General features: G+C 41.3%; 1 protein-coding gene and 1 non-coding gene across 3 annotated transcripts in view; one reads left to right on the forward strand and one right to left on the reverse strand.

Annotated features, from left to right (window-relative positions):
- PPM1H (protein phosphatase, Mg2+/Mn2+ dependent 1H) overlaps nt 1-27,214 on the reverse strand; it is a 266,407-nt gene that overhangs the window by 226,583 nt on the left and 12,610 nt on the right. The window lies entirely within an intron of this gene.
- Nucleotides 16,031-16,103, forward strand: TRNAG-ACC (transfer RNA glycine (anticodon ACC)). Its single transcript has one exon. It is a non-coding gene; the product is annotated as a tRNA-Gly (tRNA).

The following is a 27,214-nucleotide window of genomic DNA, read 5'->3' on the forward strand; positions in this document are numbered from 1 at the left end:
AGCTTATGAACTGGACACACCAGTTACTTATTGCTTTGAAGTTCCTTTTGTCTGTTTGAAGGGGTCTACCAACCTCTCCTGTTTTCAAGCTGCATAATTCATTTTCTGGAAGACAATACTTTTGCCATAACTCTGTAACACAACTTCAGCTACTTATCTTCTGTCTCAGGTGCCCCAAAGCTCTTGGTTGTTTTTTTTTTGTTTTTTGGTTTTTTTGCAAAAACTAGTAACTGTGGTCATTTCCCTAACAAAAATTTGCTTCACTGATACTAATTTACAACTTGTTGCTCTGGTTCTATAACTTTCTATGTACACAAAAACCTTTTATTTCAGTGTTGAATCAAGATGTAATATTTGGAAGACCTTTCATATGCAATTAATCTCATCATGTATATTACCAACAATATAAACACAACTGCTATGTCCACATCTGGACAATCAGAGGTAATGACAACAATGTATCAGTGCTGTCTAGCCAATAGTGATAAGATGCTATCACTTGCAAGATACATCCTTATTTCAGAGATATTAAAAAGTGTTTGTAGGGGTGGAGGGAATGAACATTTCTGAATCAGTGGAACATAGTAACTGAGGCATAAAGGAATACTCCTTTAATTTATGTAAAAAATCATTTCCAAAATGGACAACAGAAATTCCTTCTATGCCTTATGTACGCGTACCACTCCTTCCATCAGACATAAATTCATTTCCCCTTTCTCCCATCTGGGTTGGCCCTGTAGCTTGCTTTCACCAATAGAACACGACAGAGAAGCCAGGGTCCCTGATGGATTTCCCAGCTCAGCCCAGGTAACAACTTCACTATAAAACCTCTCTTTCTGGGACTTCTTTTAATTAATTAATTAAAAGAAGACACTTTTAATTAATTCTTAATTTAGAATGCCCATGTATGTCCTCCAAGTGAGCAAAAATATACAGTGTGGGGAGACAAAGAAAAAAAAAGGCACAGAGGAGGAAAAACACACCACTCCTGTTTCTGTTAAGCTTTAAATTGATCAAACGTTATAAACAGCTTAAAAAATACCTACCTTTAGGATGGTTTTCAAAACATTGACAACATACACAAATAATAGCACACTTCTTAATTTGTTCTTCTTTGTCCTTCCGTGTTGCTAAGAGACTATCTTTTCAAAGCTCAAATACACAGATTTTTCCAAATTTAGAAAACAGGCAGACTTGCAAAGAAGCTTCAAAAAGGCAGCCAGTTAGAGGTAAAAATTTATTTGGTAATGATCAACCCACATTTCTCCAGACAACTTCCTAAGATATATTATCAAATGCTTGGATAATTCATGCAAACTTCAATATTTATTATTTTCCAGTTATGTGGCTTTCCTAGTTTATATACCTTAAAATGTGTGATATCACTTTACTCCTTACTGAAGGGGAAAGGACAGGAAAGTCAATCTTCAACTGAAAGAGAAACAGCCTTCAATTGGTTTTAAGACAATTAGGAGGCCACTGGAAGACTTTGTGTACATCATGATTTCTAATGAGCATTCAAGGCATGCTGACCACAATTAGGGATAAACTGTAACCAAAGCATCAATATACAGAGCTGGGAAGGATAACACATTAACAGTAATACATGTTATAACAGTAATACTCTTGCTCCTGAATTTAGAAATTGGGGCATACAGTATATCATACCGCTAAACGTAAATTACAGGATTGTGGTATCACAAAAGTCTCTATTCTTTCCCTTAAAACTCCTGAGTGTACTTATGTGTTTGTTTACAGTTTATTAACTACCTGACAGATAGCCTCGGGAAAGAAACAAAAAGGTAACAGGGGCACTTCCCTGGTGGCACAGTGGTTAAAAATCCGTCTGCCAACGCAGGCGACACAGGTTCAAACCCTGGTCCGGGAAGATCCCACATGCTGCAGAGCAACTAAGCCTGTGTGCCACAACTACTGAAGCCCATGGGTCTAGAGCCGGTGAGCCACAACAAGAGAAGCCACCGCAATGAGAAGCCCGCGCACCGCAACAAAGAGTACCCCTGCTCAATGCAACTAGAGAAAGCCCGCATGCAGCTATGAAGACTCAACGCAGCCAAAATTAAAATAAATAAATTTATTTTTTTTTAAAAAAAAGGTTAACAGGGGCCCCTGACAACTGAAGATCAAAAAACCCCAACACAACAGAGAGTAGAATGTAAATCAATGGAGAAATGGTTAAATTTACAAGAAATTGACAGATATGCCCTGGAGGCACACCCCCCTCTTTTAAAAGGACACATTTTGACAATGTTTTTAAACATCCAAGTACTTAGGTATTAGAAGAGCTTTTGTAGGGGTACCAACCACTAACCACAGGGAACCACAGGGACAGGCCAGCTTTGCTGAGACAAATCAACAGCCTTTATTCGTATGTAAACCAACACAACTAGATGCAGCTGTGAAGACAAAGCTCAAACAGCCTTGCACCCCAGCCAATCCAGCGCCTTACATTTGTAAAGCAGGCCTTACTTTGTAAAGTACACACAACCCTCTTGAAGAGGAAGAGGTAACAGACTAAAAAGATCCGAGTGTAGCCCCAGCTGTGTCACTCAGGCAAGCCATTTAATTTCTCTGAACACTGATTCCTCATCAGGATAAGAGAGGAAAGACGTGTATGAAGGGCGTGGGGGAGAGGGAGGGAGCTAATGTCCTCTAAGCATCTCCTCGGTGGCCAGCATCATCGTCCTTACATCGTCTCATTTAATCCTGACACCAGTTTTTGATTTTACAAGGAGAGTGAGGCCAAGGCCGGTAGCACAGATGGGATGTAAATTCTGAACTCTGGCTTCAAAGTACTCCTGCCCAACTGCCGTGCTTACCTTGCAAATTCTGTTTCCGTTTACAGAGTGAGGACAAAACTTGAGAGTCCCCTTCTCCCACAGATTTCCATCTCCCTGTACTGTGATATGGTTTCCAAGTCACATCTCAGATCTCACCCTCTCCAGCAAACTCTCAGCCTTTCCCCTCACCGCCTCACCACCACCATCACCTAAACCAAGATATGCCCTTTGGTTTTCTCAGGGCTTATAAAAATCCCACATCCACAGAACACAGAGGTTTCTGTGACAGGTAGTTTGCTCAGAACAGAACAGCGGAGAGATTCCAGTCCTACACATCTGGTGCCTTCTAATCACAGTGGAGAGATTCCTGTTTCATAGTGAGTATTCGTTTTCACTGATAACCATATGTACCCAAGTCTCCAAAGCCACCTTTTCAAAACCCTTAAGAGAGGGGCTTCCCTGGTGGCGCAGTGGTTAAGAATCCGCCTGCCAATGCAGGGGACACGGGTTCGAGCCCTGGTCTGGGAAGATCCCACATGCCGTAGAGCAACTGAGCCCGTGCGCCACAACTACTGAGCCTGCGTGCCTAGAGCCCCTGCTCCACGACAAGAGAAGCCACCGCAATGAGAAGCCCACACACCGCAATGAAGAGTAGCCCCTGCTTGCCACAACTAGAGAAAGCCTGTGCACAGCAACAAAGACTCAATGCAGCCCCAAATAATTAAATAAATTAATTAATTTAATTTAAAAAAACCTTTAAGAGGTGAGTTTACATTTACAGTGAAGGAATGACAGTTATCAGCAACCGAATCCAATTAGTTCTCTATTTCTATTTTTAAATTACTCAAACTGGAGGAAATGACTGAGGATCATTAATAATGGAACTCACTGTCAGGTGTCATAAAAAGCTTGCCACTTCACAGACAAAATCTGAAGCAAACCAGAGAGAACCCATGACAGTTTATGTCCTCGGGCAACAGAGGCATTTGGGGAAAATTATGCTTTTGTGCTGATGGGAACTGCCAGTGGTATTTGCTCTAAAATGATACACATCTTTATAGAAGCTGCCTGACAAAAGTACAACCACAGTAGCACACAGATGCTTACTGTTAAGGCTATCAAGATGAATTACAAGAGCAGAGCTGTTCTCCAAGTGAGACCCATCTGAACTTTCCTAACAGGGAAAGGAAACCCTTCCTATGCGGGCTAATTCATGCCTATTAACATGCTGTAAGGTACCATGGTAGGAAGTCCCTGGCAAGGGGGTTTGAGGAGACAGAGCCTCTGCTCCGGGCATCCCTGCGGCTCTTGAATGCCATTCACTCTGGAGGTGAAGCTGGGTTGGCAAGTGCAAGGAGGTTTTGGTTCCAAATTAAGGCCGGGGTAGGGGCGTGGGGTGGGGGGCAGTTCTATAAGCGACTAATTCTGACACAAGCTCCCAAGATTAGGATAAAAGGGGATAATAAAATGCAAAACAAATGAGAAATAATATAACTTCCTGTGGTTTACTTTAGAGGGTTCCTCTGAAACCAATTCAGAGCACTGAATAACCAAATATAAAACGCTTTTTTAAAAGGGTAGGATTTTTAAATTATTTACGAAGCCGAGATGCTGTGGCACTATTTGTGACTGCCCAACGCTCAAATGCTTTCCAGACTAAGCGCACGGCCTCAGGGCTCCTTCCCAGCCCTCTTGGGCACAGCCTAGTGAGGACCAAAGCTCATGAGGTGTCCCCAGGCCCACTCCAGAGGCAGTCTACCTGGGTCAGAATCCTGACTTTCCCTTGATGGCTGAGGCCCTGGACAAGTCACTTATCCTCTGAGAATCAGTTCTTCATCTACATGGTAACTCTCCCGACAGCAGAGAGCTACCTTGAGGATTCATTAAGATAATACACATACAATCCTTAGCCCGGTGCCCAGAACATAGGAAGGGCTTAAAACTTGAGGTTCCCATGACTGTAGTAGACACTGTTATTACTCCTCAGAACGACAGAATGATAGCAGAAATAGAACTGGTGAGGATCTACTCTAGATGGAGGACCCACTCATGATTTGAAACGCCAGCCACAGTTTGGAGACAACCGTACAGGTACACATCTATCTCCTATGGAGAAAGGAGTATCTCCCTATTAAGGGGACCGAACTAATACAATTAGACTACCTATTTGATCACTGATTTTTAAGGGGTACTTAGGTAGCAACCAAACTGGTGGGTTTTGGGGGAACACAACTATACTGCCCATCATGGATATTTCACTTTGTGAATCAACTCTAAAGGCTACTGCTGACCCCCTCCTGAATGACAGACTAGATAATATACTGGTGAGAGTCAAGCTTTATGGCCACAGCATTTTAGACACCATCAGAATCCTAGTTCTTCCCATTTAAACTAAGCAGCACGATTCATTCCTTTGGAGATGCCTCCATCAAACAACCTCAAATCTGAAAGCCTCTTTAATGCTTTAAAATTAAGATAAAAACAGCTGGTGAAGGGGTGGAAGCGTGTCAGTGCAAATACACTAAAAGGAGACCACAGAGTTTGACTCAAGACAAAGCAATAGGAAGTCAAGTACATGCTTGGTCCAGAAATACCCTGAATTATTATTTTAAGACTTCCATCCTTGATGCAATTTCATCCTCCATATTTTAGGGCTTTCATGACATTTGAAGGAAGGGACGGGAAAATAACAATGGTGGATAAAATGGATTCTGGTTAAGTAGCAACTAGGCCTGAGAGCTAGGTATTACTTAACCACTGAGGATAAGAATTCTGCCCACGCTTTTAGATCCGGCAGGATAGAAAATGATTGAGAATATCCACCCATCCCAACCTCTCTGGTGGCAGAAAAAATGAAACACTATCAACTTCACTTAAGATTTGCAAACTTGATAAGTACCAAACATCCAGCATCGTGACTAGTTGTCACTTCAGGGAGCAGGGAAGGAGAACGGAGGGGTGCAGAGTCTAAAAGAATTGAACACTCAAAAACATTATTTAGCAACTAGGTAATGTTAGTCAAAACAGATTTGCAAGGGACTTCCCTGGTGGTCCAGTGGTAAAGAATCCACCTTCCAATGCAGGGGATGTGGGTTCGATCCCTGGTCAGGGAACTAAGATCCCACATGCCACATGGCAACTAAGCCTGCACGCCACAACTACTGACCCCATGCGCCTCAACTAGAGAGCCCTTGTGCCACAAAAACTAAAGAGCCCACGAGTTCTGGAGCCTGCGCCACAACTAGAGAAGAGAAAACCCACGCGCCACAACTAGAGAAGAGAAAACCTGCACGCCACAACTGACCCCGCGCGCCTCAACTAGAGAGCCCTCGTGCCGCAAAAACTACAGAGCCCACAAGCTCTGGAGCCGTGCCACAACTAGAGAAGAGAAAACCTGCACGCCACAACTACAGAGAAGCCCTCATGCCTCAACGAAGCCTGCATGCCACAACTAAGACCCAATGCAGCCCCCACCCCCCCAAAAAAGAAAACAAATTTGTAAGATGGCCATCAGTTTCTAGAAGATAACTGAGAAATGTAAGGGCAACTCTAAAATCTGGGGTACACTTAACATGTTTGCATTCCATCTAGTTACTGGGTAATACACTTCTGTTAGAGGCACCCTGTAACAGAAAGTTTTAGTGACTGATGAAACCTGATAGCCTAAGATGAATAGGGCATTGAAACATAATATAAACTTGAACTGGTTAAAACTTTTCTTCCTACCACCACTTCAACTGAATTATGTGCACTGTTGGTATTTCTCCTGTGGGTCTAAGATACTATTGAAAAAGCCTCCCAGGCTACCCTCCATTCAGCACTGAAACAAAAAGTGGTCATGTGCACATCGAGGCCCACAGAGAGAGAGCTAGGGGGTATGAAACTGATTTTGAGCAAACATTTCTGTGCCCTATTTTCTTGCTATGCTACAACCAACTGCTTCATGGGACCAAAGAAGGGAAGAACCTCACCAGCAGACAAAGCTTTGCGCATTTTGTTATGATAAACGTACAAACGGATTGCTGTCATGTGCCAAAGCAATGACAGGGAAGGCAGGAGAAACTGCCTCACTTGGTGACAAAGAGGGTTCAAAGCCACAGAGGCTGGTGTGTTCTATTCAGGAGTCACCCAGGATCATCAGTGTGAGCACTGTGTCCTAGTTAGTTCTACAGTGGGCTTTTCCCCCCTTACTAGTTTATGAAAGAATAGTGTGTCTAATATTGATGGTGTTTTACCGTATGGAACGTTAATTTCCTGGAAAAATCAACAGAACCCATAAATTTTACAAGAAAAACGTTCCAGCTCTAACCTAGATACAGCCCAACAGCTCCAACAGCTTTCTGCCACGCCAGCAACATGCATGTCACCCCCAAGCAGCAGAGACAATTTCAGAGCCCGACTTCCAAGGTTCAAATGCTGGCTTGGCCACTTACTTGGTGTGTAACCCTGCACAAGTTACTTGTCTTTTCTGGGCTTCAGTTTCCTCATCTATTCAATAGAAATCATAGTACCCAGTTCAGAGGATTGTTACAAGAAAGAATGAAACAATATAGAGTTTGGAACAATACCTGGCACATAGTTAACATCATATAAGTACTTGTTACATAAAACGAGCACCCAGAGTTTGGTTTCAAACTATTCTCAAAAGGAAGGAACCAAGGATTCTTGGAGGGTAAACAACTACGTATCTTGGGACAGGGAAAACTGAGGATGAGCAAGGCGCAACCAGTGACGCCAGAAAGGTAGAAGACATTCACAGAGGTTAGGAGTAGTGCTGAAAGGACAAATCCCTGGCCAAAATGGGAAAACATGGGCATCAAAGGTAGTAATGCAATGCAAAGGTGAAAGGCATGAGTTCGTAATGATGCCCAAACAAGAAAAGTTCATCGAAAGTATATAACAAGGCATTATCATGCTAAAGAAGGGAAGAGAGTATCAGTTTAGTGCTTTGCTGATTTTAATAATAGAAGAGGGCTTCCCTGGTGGCGCAGTGGTTAAGAATCCGCCTGCCAATGCAGGGGACATGGGTTCGAGCCCTGGTCCGGGAAGATCCCACGTGCCACGGAGCAACTAGGCCCATGGGCCACAACTACTGAAGCCCGCGCACCTAGAGCCTGCACGCCGCAACAAGAGAAGCTTGTGCACTGCAACAAAGAGTAACCCCCGCTCACTGCAACTAGAGCAAGCCCACACACGCAGCAACAAAGACCTAACGCAGCCAAAGTTAAATTAAATTACATTTAAATGTAAAAATAGATCTTTACAAATAATAATAATAGAAGAGTGCTAGGTGTTTTGTTTCCTCTATTAAATACAGACAAACCTTGTCTTATTGCACTTGGCTTTTTGTGCTTCACAGATATTGCATTTTTTACAAACTGAAGGTTTGCGGCAACCTCACATTGAGCAAGACTATAGCGCCATTTACTCAACAGCATTATTTTTTAATTAAGCTATAAATATATACCTACTGCACACTTAATAGACTTCAGTAGAGTGTAAACATAACTTCTATATGCACTGGGAAACCAAAAAGTTTGTGTGACTTGTTTTACTGCCATATTTTTGTGGTGGTCTAGAATTGAACTGGCAACATCTCCGAGGTGTGCCTGTATTTCTTTAAGTAGAGAAGGGTAAATGCAGGGAACATCCTAATGCTAGTCCTAGCAAAGGCAGAGTAACAAAAAAGCATTAGTGCACTTTATAACTAGCGGGAAGAAAACTGAGAGGAGCGTCAAGATGATGAATTAGCTAAATGTATTAAGAGGCGCACTAACTGCAGACTTCATCCCTCACACCCTAGGAGATGATACCCCTAGGTGGCCCTGCTAAGTGGAGTCAGGTAGTAATAAGCACATATAAGCGTCCAATGATGCACAGAGACATGGCAAACATCAGGGTGACAGGGCAATGGTCCATGAAACGCCAGCCAAGCAAAGTTTAGAGAATATAACCTTCTGGGGGGAGCACCATGCTGCCAAAAAACTAGGACCTGTATGGAAAGCATGGGTCCAAAGTCTTACTGATATAACAAATGGAGGACAGGTATAAAAAGGGGCCTAGCTAGATGACTAGTGGCTTGTAGTTGACAAATACAGACGACCAAAAATCAATCAGCTGATAATCCTGTCACCTCAGCTGGTCAGACTATTTCTCTGGCTCCGATGAGGTTTCCGTAATTGTGGAATTGTACAATTGTATTATTATATCCCCAGGAAAGTGTCAAAACGGACTTTGCGCTAACACTAGAAGTTATCAAAATATATGTTGTTCAAACCTTGGAAAGTTAACAAGTTAAAGAACAATAAATGAACAACCATGGCATTAGTATTTTTGAATAGGTGTAAGTGTGTTATGTGTTTCGTAATCACTGGATCTTTGTGTGCTGTTTACAGTGTCTGTAGTATTCAGAAAAGCCATCATTGTAGTTTAAATTGTTTAAAAAATTTAAGTCTATAACCATGTTTAAGTAGACTGAAGAACTGTTTAAGAAATTGATTTTTAAAGTTTGATAATGGATACAAATTTAATAGTTTGAGCACTTAGGTACACATAGTAGAAGGTGCTTCTTTCCACAAACAAAAACCTTTGGGCAGTAAAGACTATAAAAGTAGGTCACCAACAGAATGTCCAGAGGGTATAAACTGTATTTCTCCACATGAAAGACTATTCAGAAATACAGTAGCCTACTTCTTCCATCACATTGGCCCACGGGAAACAAAAGATAAGGCAACAATAGAAGAAAACAGAGGAGAAAGAAATGCCACACAGTGGATAAGAGTCCTTCTTCCATAGTTTGTCTCTTAAAAGTAGGACATGGGAATAATTGGAAATTAACCACAACAGACTCCAGCATCAGTTCGTTGTGTAAATGTAATCAGACATGTACAGCATAACAACAAATTCCTTCTCTTTAAGCTTTGCAATAAAATGAGTCTGAAATGATTAGGAATGCTAATGTGCCTGGAGCAATTAAATGCCACGTGAAGTTTTAGATGTGGAAGAGGGTGAGTTGGAGCTGAGAAAGTTTTGGAAGATTCCACTGACCCATTTCTCTCTGAAGAAGGGGTTAAACCAAAACAGATCACCTCCTCCTAATCCTTGGGTTTCCTGGTCCCTGGCGCCTTCTCTCTTTACAAAAGTAATGTTTTTCTTTCGAAAGGCTGCAGACTATTCTTTCCACAGCTCTCTCTCCTGCCCCTCCTCTCACCTAAGATACGCACTCTAAACGCTCACTAATGGGAGAAAAAGTACCAACGTGTGCCAGGCACCGCGTGGGGAAATTTCCATCATCATCTCATTTCATCACCACAAATCTTGGGAGCTAGATATCATCTCCCTAGTTTTATAGATGGAGAAAGTGGAGTTCCGAGAAAATGAGCAAACTGCAATTCTTCAGAGGAACTGAGTGTCCAGGCCTACTGCCAACGCCTGCATGCTCTCTCATTGTCCGGTGTCCTTTGGGTTCTCTGCTCCATTCTTTATACTGGGGCTGCCTGTCAAGAGTTCTTTCTCAGATGAATTGCAAAGTCAAAAGCCTTGACTCTGAAACTAAAATAAAAGCACTATAAATAAGCCCCTGGTCTAATTCTCCTTCGTTGATCCAACGAATATTTCTCACATAAAGGGCTATCACCCTAGCCTGGGTCTCAGTAACTCCCTGTGTGACCTGGGAAATTGGAATGCATACCTGGATCAATAAAGGGCAGGAATACTCATTCTAAGCTTCCAGACACAGTGCGATGAGCTCTCCATACCAGCCTGCCTTCAGCTTCAGGTCTGAAAATGGGTGCCTAGCAACACCCAGCTCCCAGCAGCTGACAGAGACCTACTCCCTCCTCTACGTGACTGTCCTTGAGATGCTCTCTCTACATTCAGTCAGGACAGAGTGCAACAACTTTAACACCAGCATCTGAAGCTATTAGGGCAACATTAATTAAGATCATTTTTTAAAGGCTGAGGCAGAAGAGAAATTAACATTCCATTTATTTTAAGATACAGTACACAAGAGAAAAGTGTTGAGGACAAGTAGAGGCACCTGCTCATTGATTTGTTTACTATCACAATCACGCATACCTAACAGGTCAATCAGGAATGGAGTTGCGCTTATTTTTATTTCATTTTTAAAAGCCTATCTAAAATAAAAAGGCAAGAAAAGCATATTTCTACTAATCAAAACTTATTATCTGTATTCTGAATACATGCAAGGAGGGGAAAACCACCAAGAATGCCATATAAGGTTGGGTAGCATGTCCACTGCACAAATATGCTGAGGAGCCAAAGTATGACAGCAGGGGCTGTATCCACCTGGAGAAATAGAGTGTCCTCTTCAAAATTTGTACAGAGGTTCCATGTAGCCAGGAACAGCTGTATCATTCATGAGGTCCACTTGCAAAATGAAAATATGGGGGTCCCTTGTTCAAAACTTATAAGGATTTCAAGAAGGCAATGGCCGAGCATTTAGCCAAGCACAGGACTCTGCTCCATGCAGGAGTTGCTCACTCATGAAGCCAGACCTGCATCTGGGCTAGTGATACCCTGATCACAACACACAGCATAGAAAAAGAACCATCAGATGGACTTGCTTTGCTTTTACTTTTACTAAACAAGGATGATTACAAACAAAACTTTGAGAAACATCCTCTTTTACTCTCAAACTCTCAAAAGAAGTTCGCCTCATGAAACAGGCCAATTTGAAATAAGATTTTTTTTATTCTTATTCTTAAGGAAAAAGCATTGCTTGTATAACACAAGAAAAGAAAGAACAGAAAATTTAATGTAATTGCTGAAATAAAAACCTTCATTTTCAGTAGTGGAAAGCAAATACCACAAAAAACTAAACTAGTACTCTAGGGGAGCAAAACTGGCCACCCCAAAATGTCTCTTTGGATTTAGTCAAGGCCCAAACGGCTCAGGAAGAAACTCTGATCTTCTCCCTAACTAGATAGAGAGTCTGTTCCAGGAATAGAGCAGTCACCAGATATCGGCACAGACAGGCTAGGTGTGGGGGGAGGGGAGGACTCAGAGATCAGAGTCCACTCTGTGTCCCATTGTCTCTGCAAGGCCCAGCAAACATTTACCAAACATTTGCTTTTCCATCTCCATGGCAATTGCCTTCCTCCACTTGTAAGTCCCAAGCCCCTACCCCCAACATCCTCTTTTGTCTTTAGCTGAAGATGGTATTGAAGGTGAGGATTTCAGCTATTTTGGTGAGTTACTCAGTTTTCCTTGGTCTCCCCCATGTATACATGTTATGAAACTTTTGTTCAATCTTCTGTTAATCTGTCTCATGTCAACTTAATTCTTAGACCAGCCAGAAGAAGAACCTAGAAGAGTAGAGGAAAATTTCTTCCTGCCTACAGTACCACAGGGGATAGATAACCTTGAGAAACTATTCCAGAACATGGGAAAAATGAATAAAGAAACTAAAAGGACTGGGGCTTCCCTGGTGGCTCAGTGGTTAAGAACCCGCCTGCCAACGCAGAGGACACGGGTTCGAGCCCTGGTCCAGGAAGATCCCACATGCCACGGAGCAACTAAGCCCATGTGCCACAACAACTGAAGCCTGAGCGCCTAGAGCCCGTGCTCTGCAACAAGAGAAGCCACCACAGTGAGAAGCCCACACACTTCAATGAAGAGCAGTCCCTGCTCACCGCAACTAGAGAAAGCTCGCGCATAGCAAAGAAGACTCCACGCAGCCAAAAATAAAATTAATTAACTTAAAAAAGAAATAAAAAAGATAAAGGCTCACATACAAATGAGAGAGAATCCTGGCAATCCACCCCTAGAACAGAGGATCTCAATAAATGACAGATGTTATTATAACATCACATTTTGCAAGGACGCATAAATGTATTTTAACCATACATAAGACAGCAGAGCCGATGGAGCAAAACTGGTAGTACAAAGTACAATATAAGAAAATGTCTCAGAGCTTAAAAGTCTTAAGACTGAAAATAATGAGTGCTAATGGAAATCAAGGCAAAATTAATGCCATACCTTGCAGACTTCCTAGATACTACAAAGAATATGGCCAACCATGACAAGTGTCCTTATAAGGGTGAGATGAGAGATTTGTCACAAACACGAGAAGGCAATGTGACCTCTGAGGCAGAGATTGGAGTGATGTGACCACAAGCCAAGGAATGCCAGCAGCCACCTGAAGAAGCCAGAAGAGGCAAAGAATGGATTCTCCCCTAGAGCCTTCAGAAGGAGGATGGCCCTGCCGATATCTAGATTTCAGCCTTCTGGTTCTAGGACTGTAGGAAAAGAAATTTCTGTTGTTTTAAGCCACTCGTTTGGCGGTTTTGTTTGTTTGTTTTTTACTGCAGCCCTAGGAAACAAATACATTAGGCATTACGTAACAAATACATGCCACGTACAATAAAGCTCCAAGACATTGCTCCTCTGGCTCAAAAGTCTCAGGCTTGCAGAGGATACAGGGCTGACCCACCTGATAATTAACATTGGAGTGGACAACCACCAGGTCAGAGTCGTGACCAGGAGGGATCTGGATCTACAGCCCAACGGAGGAAATCCCAGCCATCTGGCTTCACGGAGGTGCTCCAGCTATTTTTTGACCTTTAAATAATGCCTCCTTGATTTTAGGCAATTAAATTTCTTTGGAACTGAAGGGGAACAAAATATGCCACCCCCAAGTATGCCTCTTTGGCATAAGGATGATCTTGAGCTGGTTATTTTTAAGAAACAGCAAACACCAGAGAAACTCTGAAAACCTTGTAGACATTACCCTTTGTAAGAGACACTTAAGCATATAAGGGAAATTTCCATTTGTAAGGGTGTTCCCCTCTTGGTACCAGAAAGAGGAGGATAACTAAATCTCTAGAAACTATTATCAGTGGAGAGGCAGCAATTTAAATCTGCCTAACAACCCTACCACCCTTGTTTACTGCGCTTTTCCTAATAACCTCCTAAAACTGGCTCTCACATCTTCTTTTGTCTTTAGCTGAAGGTATTTAAGGTGATAACTCAGGGGAATTCCCTGGAGGTCCAGTGGTTAGGACTCTGTTTTCACTGCCAGGGCCACACACGCAAAAAAAAAAAAAAAAAAAGTGATAGCTTGGGGCATTTTGGGAAGTTAATCAGTTTCCCTGGGTATCTCCTATGTATACATGAGATATACATGTGATTAAACTTCTGTTTTACTCCTGCTAATATGTCTTTATTACCAGAGTGGGGGAGTGGGCAGTGTCTCAGCCAAGAACCCAGAAGGGTAGAAAGAAAATTATTTTTCCTCCCGGACAGGATCCCCATGTATCATTATTGGGAGTTTTGTCTCACTTATGGGTTCCCGGCTGGGAATAAAGCAGTAAACAGAACAGACGTAGACCTTGCCCTGAAGGAGCTTCCAGTAAGAGTGGAGTATATATTAAACAAATAATTACAAATAATTATTTACCATCTTTCTTGTTCTCACATTTGTTTAATACTCACAAGCACCCTGTGAGTTAGGACTAATCCCTGGCTCACAGATGTTGAAACTGCCATTAAGTGTCAGCTAGAAGGAGCTGATCTGGGGTTGGACTGGGCCAAAGAACTCTGGAGTCCACTGCTTAGAGGACAGCACTACACCAGCTCCTCGCCGGGCCTCCCTGACTTACTATTGGAAAATGGAGCTACCTTTTATTCACCCTGTTTCTCAGGCCCAAAACTCTGGAGTCACCCTGGACTCCTCTTTTTCTCCCCAACAATATTACAAGCTGTAAACTACACTCATTTGCCCAACTTTAAACCCTACATTATTCTCCTTATTCTCCCAAATGGGAACTTACAATTTAAACAAGTTTCTTAATCAAATGTAGTGCCCAAAATTTGTTGGGTTTGGTTTTTTGGGGGCTTTTTGGGCATAAGATATTATATTTCCAGGAAGTGTGTATGTGATCTTGTACAATTCATTCACTGACCTTAATTACCTAAGTATGCTCTTCACAATTATTTCACAAGCATGCTTGGAGTCCTCCCTGTGTGCAAGGCCTTTCAGCCTCTGGTCCCTGGCTCCCCTGCAGCTCGTCTTAACCACCCGAGCATTTACTTATTTTCAGGCCTTTGCACATAGGTTTCCACTTTCAGGGGATCCATTGGCTGATTCCCACTAATTACCACTCATCCTTCAGTCTCAGCTTTGACTACAGGCTCTGTGAGGACAAGGACCATGCTCTTCTTCTCCACTGTATCCCCAACACCCATCCCATTACCTGCACAGAGAAAGTGTCTAACAAATCTCAGCTGAACCAACATCACCTCCTCAGCACCACAGCTCAGGGTTAGGTAGCCCTCCCTTCCTGCCCCTAACACCCTAAGCCTGCCCCATACCAGCACTTATCACTTGATACTTTAATTGCTGTTTTTCTCCTCTAATAGATTAAGTTCCTGAAGGCCCGGGTTTTATCTTGGTTACTATTCAACCCCAAAGTCTGCCACAGCACCTGGCAATATTTGTTGACTAACCTTATTAAACCTTTGAGTAACTCACCTGTTTCCCTTTTTCAATAAAAAAGGAAAAGATGACATCTATTTCACAATACTCCTGCGAGCCTTAATGCCACAAAATGCTGATTATATTAAAGGACTCTAATTAGAAATTCAGGTAAGTAGTGAAACCCACTTCATAAGCTACACAACTCATTCATTTATCAGAGAATTATTTATTCATGGTCCCAATTTACTGCCTGAGATATTAAGAAAATCTAGAATTTGTATGTCAACTATATTTCAATGAAATAAGTAAAATTAAGAAATAGAAAGAAAAATCTAGAACCACTTTCATACCCCAGGCAACCACTGAGTTTAATTTCCCAAATATTGACACAATTTGCAAAGGTAGATCAGGAAGGATGGGCTATATTATGCTGTGTTCACAAAGGTTTCTTTGTCACATACTCTACATGCCCATTTCAGGTTGGCTCCACATGTCCTCATCAGGGAGGACAGAGCCTCCACTGTCTAGAGGGTCCCCAGGTTGTTGAGGAAGGGAAGATGGTGAACAGCCACGTCCCCAACAGAACTGAAAATAACTGGTGAACACCATTAGCAAGCACTTGGCAGAAATGTAGACATTCTACAAAAGTAGTTAATTCACTTTCTACCTCTGGCATCCCAAAAAGTAACTCTGACTCAACATACATGTACTCAATTGGTTTTTTTGTTTGTTTGTTTATTTGGGTTTTTTTTTTTTTTTTTTTTGCTTTAATAAAACTAACAAGACAGGGACTTCCCTGGTGGTCCAGTGGTTAAGACTCTGCACTACCAATGCAGGGGGCCCAGGTTCGGTCCCTAGCTGGGGAACTAAGGTCCTGCACGCCACACAGTGCAGCCAAAAATTAAAATTAAAATTCAACTAACAAGACATTATTCCGAATTATATGGCAATTCACCAAAAAAAAAAAAAAAAAGTATCCACTATAATGTAATTGAACAAGAAGAGAATAAGCTATCTTGCCAGAAAAACTACACAACAGAATTTTATTAACAGACCAGTGTAGCTCTGGAAACTAAAGGCAGATTTGTTCCCCAGCTGTTCATAGGTATGGCACAGTGAGGTCTTGGCATTATCCAACTACTTCCACCTGGCACTGTCAAAAACCATTGGCTCGTGAATGATACATGAGCAAGGAATACCTACCATGTCCTTTACAACTCCTGTAATTTGCACTCATATTTCAAACAAATCTAAATTCGGACTCATGCAAAGCACACAATATAGGCAGGCATAGTGAAGGCATGATCACAGCAGAGGGGACCACAGGAAGTGTTCAGGAGAGAGGCAAGGCTAAAGATAAATTCAAATCCCAATGAAAATCATATGGATAAAACAGCTAATGGAGAGGGGGGAGAGGTTTGGAGAGCCCGGGAACAGCGCTATTGAAAGGAGATTTCTGAGAAGAAAAGGGAGCAGAGTTAGAAAATTAGAAAAAGGACCAGAAGGAAGGAGTCTCCAGAAGTTAAGAGATACAAGAGTTCATGGATTAGAGAGTGAGTAGCAGCAATGACTGCTCTGGTGAGGATGTGGGAGATGAACAAATTTAAGCGACTGCTTGAACCTAAAAAGTCACTGGCGACCTTGGGCAAGCATCCTCCTGAGGAGCACTGAAGTAGAAGCAATGCATGGAGACCACCACAGTTGCTGGTGTGCATCCTACTCTCACCCCTCTGTGCACCCACCCCTCTTCTCCTCTCCAGCCCCTCCACTGGCTGGCTGACTTCTTTACAATTCAGTTCCTGCCACGCCTCCTGTGGGAAGCTTTCTCTGATGTCCCCGCCCTGGGCTCTGTCTCCCCACAATGCCCTGTGCTGTTCAGTTGGATGGGTCTCCCACTAGACACCTTGGGGGAAGCGGCCTCTCTAATCCGTCTTTGTGTCTCTCGCGCCCAGAAGGGTTCTTGGCATACAGAAGGCATTCCATGTGTGTTTGTGTAAGGAAAGAAATAAAGGGGTTACAAAAAGAGAGCAACTTTGGATCCAGTAACTTGAAGGGGTGATACGGACTGGAAGAGGGGATATGCCGTTTGACCCAATAGCAATGACTTAGCACACCTTTGGGCCAAGGGGGAGGCAACGAGAAGAGTCAAGATGCTGGGATTACAAATAGAAGAAATGGAAGTCAGGGTACATGTGAGCGTATGTGGCAGGGAGAGAAGGCGTTAACACTTCTGGCAGAACATTTCTCCATCTCTAACAGCAGGGGACAAGAAAGATGATGTTAAAGAGGTCCCAAGGTGGCCTGAAAGAGGAGCTTGTGATGAACAAAGATCCAGTAAGGGGGGAAGGTAAGGGCCTCTACCAACACAGAGGGAGGCACGAATGGGATTGATAGTTGGAGGGAAAAGGAAAAGGTCTGGAAAGGCACTATGCAGACTGGAAAGGAATCAATCAGAAATGAGATGGCAACTGAAAACAATTAAACCTCTTTACTCTTCCTTTAAACATCCAGTCAGTCCCACTCCTGTCCATCCTTCTTTCAACTTTTCCCTCAAATCTATCTCTCCTTTCCAGCTGAAGACTCTTCTTGGTTTATGCAATTAGTGTCAGGCCTAGACCATTATGGCTGTGTAATTCAGTATTTCCTTAACTGTGTTCCTCAAAATGTTAATACGTGTACTTACCGAAAAAGGTGAGTAAATGGATTTCATAGTCAGATACATTTAGGAAGCAACACATACTCTCAGTTTCAAAATTCTCCACAGTGAATTATAAGCTCAAAGAAATCGACCTAACTCTAATCCAGCATCGGTGCAGGTTCTTTCTCAGGTGGCACCTATAATGAAATACAATAAGTAAAACCTGATTTTCCACTGCAGGTTCCATCTACAAATGTAGGCTACAAGCTACCACCATGCATTAGTCAAGATATGCTATGTAACAAACATCCCTCAAATCCTAGTAGCTTCACACAACAGATATTGATCACTATAGACCTGAACAACCCTACAGGGCAATGTCTCCGCTATAGGGACTCAGTGGACTGAGGCTCCATCAACCTGTAGCTGAACCATCTGAAACACACAGCCTTCTCACTATTGTATGAGAGGAAGATGATATTGGAAGGTCTTCCAACTACAGTTAAATGCTTCAGCCTGGAAGTGACATTTGACTTCTGCTCACAACACACTGGTCAGCACTAGTCATATGGGCTCACCTAGCTTAAAAGGGAGCAGAAAAGTCTAAGCCTCCCATATGTCCTGACAAGAAAAGAATCAGAGAAGGGGTAAAGTGCTCAATGTCCCTACTGCATACCTCCTCCTCATTCCCAATCAGCCCCCACAGTCTGCTAGCTCTACATCTAGAAGCCCTCCAACAGTACCCTCTTCTTTCATTCACCATTATGCCTCACCTTCACCTCTGTTTCTCTCCTATGCCTGCCAGTTATTTTTCCAAAATATCTCATCATGTTATTCCCAACACCTGATTACTAAAAAACATCCTTTGTGGCTACCTATCATTTATGGTATAAAATTCCTTATTATGATATACAAGGGTCTTCACTCTCTTCACCTCAATCTACCTTTTCAGCCCTGTCCCTGGCCTCTGTGCACTTTTCTTTTTTTAAGGTCTGACACTTTCTGGACTAGGTCTTACTTTGATTTTAATTGCAATGAGTCAGAAATCTCAGGGCAAAAGAAAAATTGGCTTAGGGTTTCAGTGGCCCCCTAATGCCTTGCAAACACAGGCAGTACCAGCAGTGTCTGCAGCTCTGTGCCTTAGGCAGGACCTTCAAGTTCTACTATCCTGTTTTCTAGAATGTGCTCTACTTCCCTGGTGATTCAATCAGGTAGGCCAGGGGGTGTTTGGCACAGCCTGTAGCAGAGCTTCTGCAGGACATATCCAGATGATGCTACCTCCCTCCCACGAGGGAGGATGCCCCTCATCATTATTACCTTTCCTGTAGCAAGAGTTGTGGTCCACAGTGAATTCACCTTAGACCTCCATCCATGACAAATCCCACTAGGTCTAATCTCCCATTTTCCCTCCATTCCTCAATACATAACGTGAAGGTGCACTACCCAAGAGCAGCCCAGCAGGATTTCTAAACGCAGAAGCAGATTCGGTTCTTTTTACCATAATGAAGGGAAGCACAAATCTTACAGGAGATTTCAGAGGCCATGCCTGGCAAACAAAAAGAGAAATCAAAATTTTATCAGCACGTACTAATTCCATAAGAGAGGATCATTCTATGCCTAGTGCCAGGTGGTCCGGGCTCCAGGTGGAGATTTTCTCTGAGGAGCTTCAACAAATGTATACCTACAAATTGTCACAAAAGATAATTCTAATTCCCAGAAATAGCCACTTTCATACCATCATGCTTTTACTCACACTGTTGTCTCCCTCATATGCCTCCTCTATACAATACCCATTCCTCAAGAGTTAGACTAGCATCAGCTTTGCTAACCCCCTTCCCATTTTCCCCAATCCCACCAGAATTAAGGGACTAAATTTACAGGCTGAGTTCCCATTGCATTTGTTGAATTCCTTTATCACAGTAGCTCACTGTATTATAGTTAGACACATATTATATCTCCCTGGCTAACCTGTGAACCTCTTGAAGATAGGGAATGCATTTTTTTTCATACTTTAGAGCTTTATATTCAGTAGAAGTTTAACAAATGTTAACTGACTGAAGACTGAATTAACAATGTTTCCTGTCAACCTAGCTGACATAATCTAAGTTTTATTTGTACCCGGTATGGCTTATTAAAAGTGGGCTTTATTCAGCTCAATATCGAAGAAACAAACAACCCAATCCTAAAATGGGCAGAAGACCTAAATAGACATTTTGCTAAAGAAGATATACAGATTGCCAACAAGCACATAAAAGAATGCTCAACATCATTAACCATTAGAGAAATGCAAATCAAAACTACAACGAGGTATCATCTCACACTGGTCAGAATGGCCATCATCAAAACATATACAAACAATAAATGCTGGAGAGGGTGTGGAGAAAAGGGAACCCTCTTGTACTGTTGGTGGGAATGTAAATTGATACAGCCACTATGGAGAACAGTATGGAGTTTCCTTAAAAAATCAAAAATAGAACTACCAAACGACTCAGCAATCCCACTACTGGGCATATACCCTAAGAAAACCATAATTCAAAGAGAGTCATGTACCAAAAGTTCACTGCAGCTCTATTTACAATAGCCAGGACATGGAAGCAACCTAAGTGTCCATCAACAGATGAATGGATAAAGAAGAAGTGGCACATATATACAATGGAATATTAGCCATAAAAAGAAATGAAATTGAGTTACTTGTAGTGAGGTGGATGGACCTAGAGTCTGTCATACAGAGTGAAGTCAGAAAGAGAAAAACAAATACCATATGCTAACACATATATATGGAATCTAAATAAAACAAAATAAATGGTCATGAAGAACCTAGGGGCAAGACGGTAATAAAGACACAGACCTACTAGAGAATGGACTTGAGGATACGGGGAGGGGGAAGGGTAAGCTGGGACAAAGTGAGAAAGTGGCATGGACATATATACACTACCAAACGTAAAATAGATAGCTAGTGGGAAGCACCTCATAGCACAGGGAGATCAGCTCAGTGCTTTGCAACCACCTAGAGGGGTGGGAGGGAGGGAGACGCAAGAGGGAAGAGATATGGGAACATGTGTATATGTATAACTGATACACTTTGTTATAAAGCAGAAACTAACAAACACACCATTGTAAAGCAATTATACTCTAATAAAGATGTTAAAAAATAAAGTATATTATTCAATGGCTTTTACTGTAGAAAAAAAGTGGGCATTATTGATCATAGATTGTTTAAATTATGTTTATTAAAGAAAATAATCAAACTGTTTTTTTACTAACATAACACAATCTAAACATTTTCTGTTTTGTTTTTGGTGTGTGCCCCATAACATATTCTAAAAAGCTTGAATGCCATATGGTATGAAATGGAGATAACTCACCCTTCAACTTATAAATACCTAACCTATTATATTTAAGGAACAAAACAACTAAATTACTTAGTTTCCTAATAATACTGCAAAATTAGCTTTACAGATGAGGTAAAACCCTGCTTTGAGATATGGTAAAAATAAATATATCCCAGGAAAGGACATGTAATTTAAGTTCAAACACTAAGAGTGTTTCTTGTCAGAAAAATTAGTGGCACATACTGTTTCGAATCGTTCATGTTTAAATTGGAATAACCCTACTATAGAAATGGTGCTCAAGCAATTCTGGTATGAACAGATACCGAAAGTAAATCAATCCTCTTAGAGTATCAAAAAGCAAAATAGGGAGGAAGCTGAAGTAGGTAATGACCCAACCACTCATTGCTAGCCATTTACCCCTGATGATCTTCAAAGAGCTATTGAAGCTAGCAGCTGGTCACTTGACATCTGAAATGAACCTACCACTATATTTATCCTCCACTATAGAAAAATGTAGCATATTCAACTTCAACTCACAAAGAACCAATACTGATTAACAGAACTATTCTCAACACTGTGAAAATATGTCCCACAGTGACAAACCTTAAGGAGCCAGCTTCCCAGTGCTTTTAAAATATAATTTGACTTCCACGAGTTTTCAAAACCAAATCTTAAGCAAGATACCGCGTCTTTTACTCTTAGGTCAGAGATGCTGACAAGAGTAGAGTGATACAGTGGCTGCAGGGCCGCATACAAGCACAAGATATTGATTTAAATTACATCAAGTACAGCTGCTTTCCACAGCAGTTTAACTGACAAAGTAGAGGACATTAGCTCTGTACCAAGTGACAGCACAATTCTGAGAGCACTACAGATGTCCTCAAGTCACCCACCCTCAGGCAACTTGGGGCTAACCAGAGGAACTAAATTCAACACTGGTTGTGATTTTCATTCCATTTTTTTCTGGAAGGATCAGTAGGTTTCAACCAATTTCACATCTGTTTCAACTTTTCATATACTCTATTCAGACATCTACATACTGTACAAATTATGGTTTGGCTCTAACTGAATCATGCCTTAAAAAAGGACATCCCACAGTAGAACCAACAGGAACCAATTATGCTGGAATCATCACCACCATAATTTTACCTGCCTCACTGATAAAAATGGGTCCTTCTACACGAATACTTCAAATCAAAAGTTTTCTGGACAGATACAGTGACTGCCTCATTACTCTCAACGAATTAGAGGGGGAAAAAAGCCTATACTTTTTTTTTTTTTTTGCAGTATGCGGGCCTCTCACTGTTGTGGCCTCTCCCCTTGCGGAGCACAGGCTCTGGATGCGCAGGCTCAGCGGCCATGGCTCACGGGCCTAGCCGCTCCACGGCATGGGAGATCCTTGCGGACCGGGGCACGAACCCATGTCCCCTGCATCGGCAGGCGGACTCTCAACCACTGAGCCACCAGGGGAGCCCAAGCCTATAAATTTAGTCCCTTTTAATCCAGGATAAACTGTTTGTTTGTTTAGAATTTTTTATTTTGTTTGTTCTAGAAACAATGTTACAGTCTGTGCTTGGTGCTCACTCTTCATTGCTGCACAGGATGTGGGGACAGAAGGCAATCCTCCAAGGCAAGAGGCTCAGTCTCCATTCCACCACCCTGAGTTTACCAGGCTGTTAGATTCAGAAGTTTGTATCATTAAATAACATGTAATTAGATTTTCAATTCACTACCACCTTTGCTAACATGCAAAACAGCCAACAGATCCTCCAGAGATTTTACTTATGATAAAACAAATAAGGCAAATGAAAAAGCATTAACTTTTATGAACTGTATACAAGTACTTTACAAGTCAGTAAAAAATAACTAATCAGTGCACAACCTCTGTTATGCTACTTACTCAGCACCTCCTAGCTGGAAAGGACTCAGTCAATGACTTAACTGAGAACTAATAAAGTGAACCAGCTTGCTGAAGCCATGAGCTGGTTAGAAGAGCCAGGATGACCTCAAGCTGCATCTTTGAGGTTCTCATCTTCCCCCAACACCATGCTACTCCTATGTCACACCAGGCTTAGATTTTAATCTTTTCATTAATTTATCTTCCCAACAAGAATGTAAGCCTCTTAAAATCTCTGTATATTTTGCCCCTTAGCTCATGTGAAGTATACAGCAAATCTGTGATAGACCATACAAAGAAAACCGGTACACTACTAAATAATCCCAGAATTGCCATAAACCTAAAGTGCTCAAAGATTTGTTTGTACTTTTAACCCTAACTCTAGCAAATTCTGGCCCCTGTTGTTTTTATTATCTATTAAAGATGGACAATACTAACCCCTCTCAACTGTCTAATGGTCTTAAATAGCCCAAACATAATGACACACGGCCCTTTGGAGCAAACAAAGTACTCCACCATCTGGAATAAAAACCAGAGACTGTGGAAGTGTATTCCTGAATCAGTACAAACATTCATATTGGAAGTGGAAGAGCTATTGATACATTCCACTGGAACTTTTTAAAAATGGTCTAAGGTTTTCTATCTGTGAAATACAGTTCAAAAAATAAGACAGAGGGACTTTCTTGGCTAATACTCCGCACTCCCAATGCAGGTGGCCCGGGTTCGATCCTTGATCAGGGAACTAGATCCCACATGCCGCAAAGAAGATCCCGAATGCAGTAACTAAGACCCAGCGCAGCCAAATAAAATAGTAAGGCAGAAAGTTATGTTAACTGTTTATTCTCCACACTGGCAGTTCTCGAAGTATGATCTGGGAACCCCAGGGAAACTCAAAGACCCTTTCAAGGGATACATGAGGTCAAAATTATTTTCATCATAATGCTATGATGTTACTTTCCTTTTTCACAGTCATTCTTTCATGAGTATGAGTGGAATTTACTCATGAGTGTGATAGTACAACCTATTAAGTACAGAAGCAGATACGAATCCAGCTATCTTCTATTAAGGCAGACACTAAAGGGACTTGTGAGTATACAATGATGCCACTCTTCTTACTAAATTGGGTTTTGTTCTGGAAAACATGGGTAACTTTTATTAAAAATGTTTCCATGTTTCTTTCAAAAAATATATTTATAAATTTAGTTAAATTTCTCAGTTTTAATTTCCAGTACAGTAAATATAACATATATACAGGCATACCTTATTTTATTGCACTCATTTTATTGTGCTTCACAGATACTGCATTTTTTTCTTTTTTACAAATTGAAGGTTTGTAGCAACCCTGCATCAAGCAAATCTATCGGCACCATTTTTCCAACAGGATTTGCTCACTTCATGTCTCTGTAACACATTTTGGTAATTTTAGCAATATTTCAATTTTTTTCAAACATAACAAGTTGTTATGTTTGTTATGGTCATCTATGATGAGTGATCTTTGATGTTACTATTGTAACAGATTACAATAAAGATGTAAAAGATTACAACTCACGGAAGGCTAATATGATTTTTAGCATTTTTTAGCAATAAGGGTTTTTTTAACCTAAGGTATGTACATTTTTCTCAGACCTAATGCTGTTGTACACTCACTGGACTACAGTATAGTGTAAACATAAATTTTATATGCACTGGGAAAACCGAAAAATTCATGTGACTCACTTTATTGGTGATATTCACTTTATTTATTGCAGTGGCCTGGAACTGAAACTATTGTACCTCTGAGACGTGCCTCTATAGCTGACAAGAACAAAAACTCCTCAGGGTCAGCTTGGGAACCGACACCAATCTGGGAGTAGAATTTAATGAAATTAAATTAGAGTAAAGAATTTTATTCTAACTGGTGCATATCTACATGCACATGATTTTAAGTTAGAAGATATCGGGCTGGGGTTGGGCAGAGAGGGAAATGGACCTTGTGTGACTTTGAGTTTCATACCAAACCAAAAGTGCAAGCTTCAGTACAAACAATCTAATCCATAGGTGAACTAAATCATAGATTGTGCTTAATTCAATAATGCTTCAGCTTGTGCACTGAGAAAGGATTAATGAGCAAGCGTCTTATGAATATACCAAACCTCCACCCTCTCCCCCCAAAAATACAACAGAAAGAAAATGAAGGAGAGAAAAAAACAAAAAACAAAAAAACCTGAGGTGAGAGGGCAGACAAAGGATTGATGATGTTCAGAAACTTCAGCGGGTATCTGAACTCAGTATCCATACAGACAGACTTCCATTCCCAGCCACTCATTAATGTATACCAAGAAATCTACTTTTACTGTTCTCACTGCTTACCTCCAGCTAAGAGTCACAAAGCTAATGCATTTTTACCCTGTTTCCCCACAGGGAAGTCCAGATGCAGAGAATACCATGCAATGCCTCCAAGAGACACTTAGTGACATTCAGACATTTGTCTGAAATTTGTAAATATTGTGGTAACTGTTGTATTCCCAGGTGTTGAGCTCATAATTTGAAATCAGTCTACAGAACAAAGGTGACCTCTGCTTCATTTGAAATTAAAAGAACTATATTCATTATGTCCCCCCACTATTTCTGGTATATATACTTGAGCATTAATGTATATAGCTCTATATTAAGTATTAGAGGAATTAAAATGTATACAAGGCCCACACCCTCAAGATTATTCATTAAAAGTTCAAACAATTAAATAAAAACAAAAGATGTCACCAATTATCTCTCAAATGCATGACAGCCAATGAGTGCCTTTAGCCCTGAAGACACGACAGAATCACTGGGGAATTCTTCAGAGTAGGGTCTTAAACTAGTCCTTAAGGGTCATTTTTCTAAACCAAATTATTTAATCCTAAATATAAAAAAGAAGCCTGGCTCACCAAAAACATTACTTCGGTAAAGTACTTTAAAATAAGGTACATAACTGCCATTTCTCAAAACAATGTTCACCCTGAACGTTGATCTTTTCAAACTATTGAATAATGTCACTAGAAATACTGGAGAAGTCCAATTTGAACATTTTTCCCAGAAAAAAAATGTCACTTTTCAAATTATGGTTTAATGAAGATTTGGCTTCAAGGATATTCATCCCAGGACTGTTTTTTTTTTTTTTAATTGCCACGCCACATGGCATGTGGGATTTTAGTTCCCCGACCAGGGATCAAACCTGTGCCCCCTGCAGTGGAAGGGGGAGTCTCAACCACTGGACTGCCAGGGAAGTCCATCCCATGACTGATTTTAATGGTAAAAAATTGGTTACCACCAAAAAAAAAAAGTATGTTAAAATCATCAATGTAATACAATGGAGCTATTAAAAATGACAGAGTAAAATATGTATTTACATAGAGAGATAGTCACTCCATTTCACGTGAAAAAACTAAGCAGTATGTAGAATTAAACCATTTTGTAAACAAATATAAATGTACTTAAAGATACAAATTATCAGTTGAAGCTGATTATGAATGATAGAATTTATGGATAATTTTTATGTTCTTTATAGTACTTATAAGAATTTTAAAGTGCCTGCAGTGCGCACATATCAATTCTATGATGAGGGAAAAAAGTATATATCATTTTAAAAACACTAATTCTATGTTCCTGACTGATCAATGCCTTCCTCTAGCCTGGCAGGTTAGAAGACATCTAAAGATGTTTTTAAGATCTTCTCACCAATAGTCAGTGGATGATAGAAACTGTTACAAGACAGCTTCCCTGGTGTCACAGTGGTTGGGAGTCCACCTGCCAATACAGGTGACATGGGTTCGAGCCCTGGTCCGGGAAGATCTCGCATGCTGCGAAGCAACTAAGCCCGTGCGCCACAACTACTGAGCTCACGCTCTAGGGCCCACGAGCCACAACTACTGAGCCCGTGGAGCCCGTGTGCCACAACTACTGAAGCCCGAGCGCCCTGGAGCCCGTGCTCTGCAACAGGAAAAACCACCGCAATGAGAATCCCTTGCACCGCGACTAGAGAAAGCCCACGCGCAGCCACGAAGACCCAACACATCCAAAAATAAATAAAAATTAATTAATTTTTAAAAAATGGTTACAAGATAAACTTTTGCCCAAGGGTCAAAACTCTGT

This window comes from Kogia breviceps, chromosome 12, assembly GCF_026419965.1.
Source record: "Kogia breviceps isolate mKogBre1 chromosome 12, mKogBre1 haplotype 1, whole genome shotgun sequence".
Lineage (NCBI taxonomy): Eukaryota > Metazoa > Chordata > Mammalia > Artiodactyla > Physeteridae > Kogia > Kogia breviceps.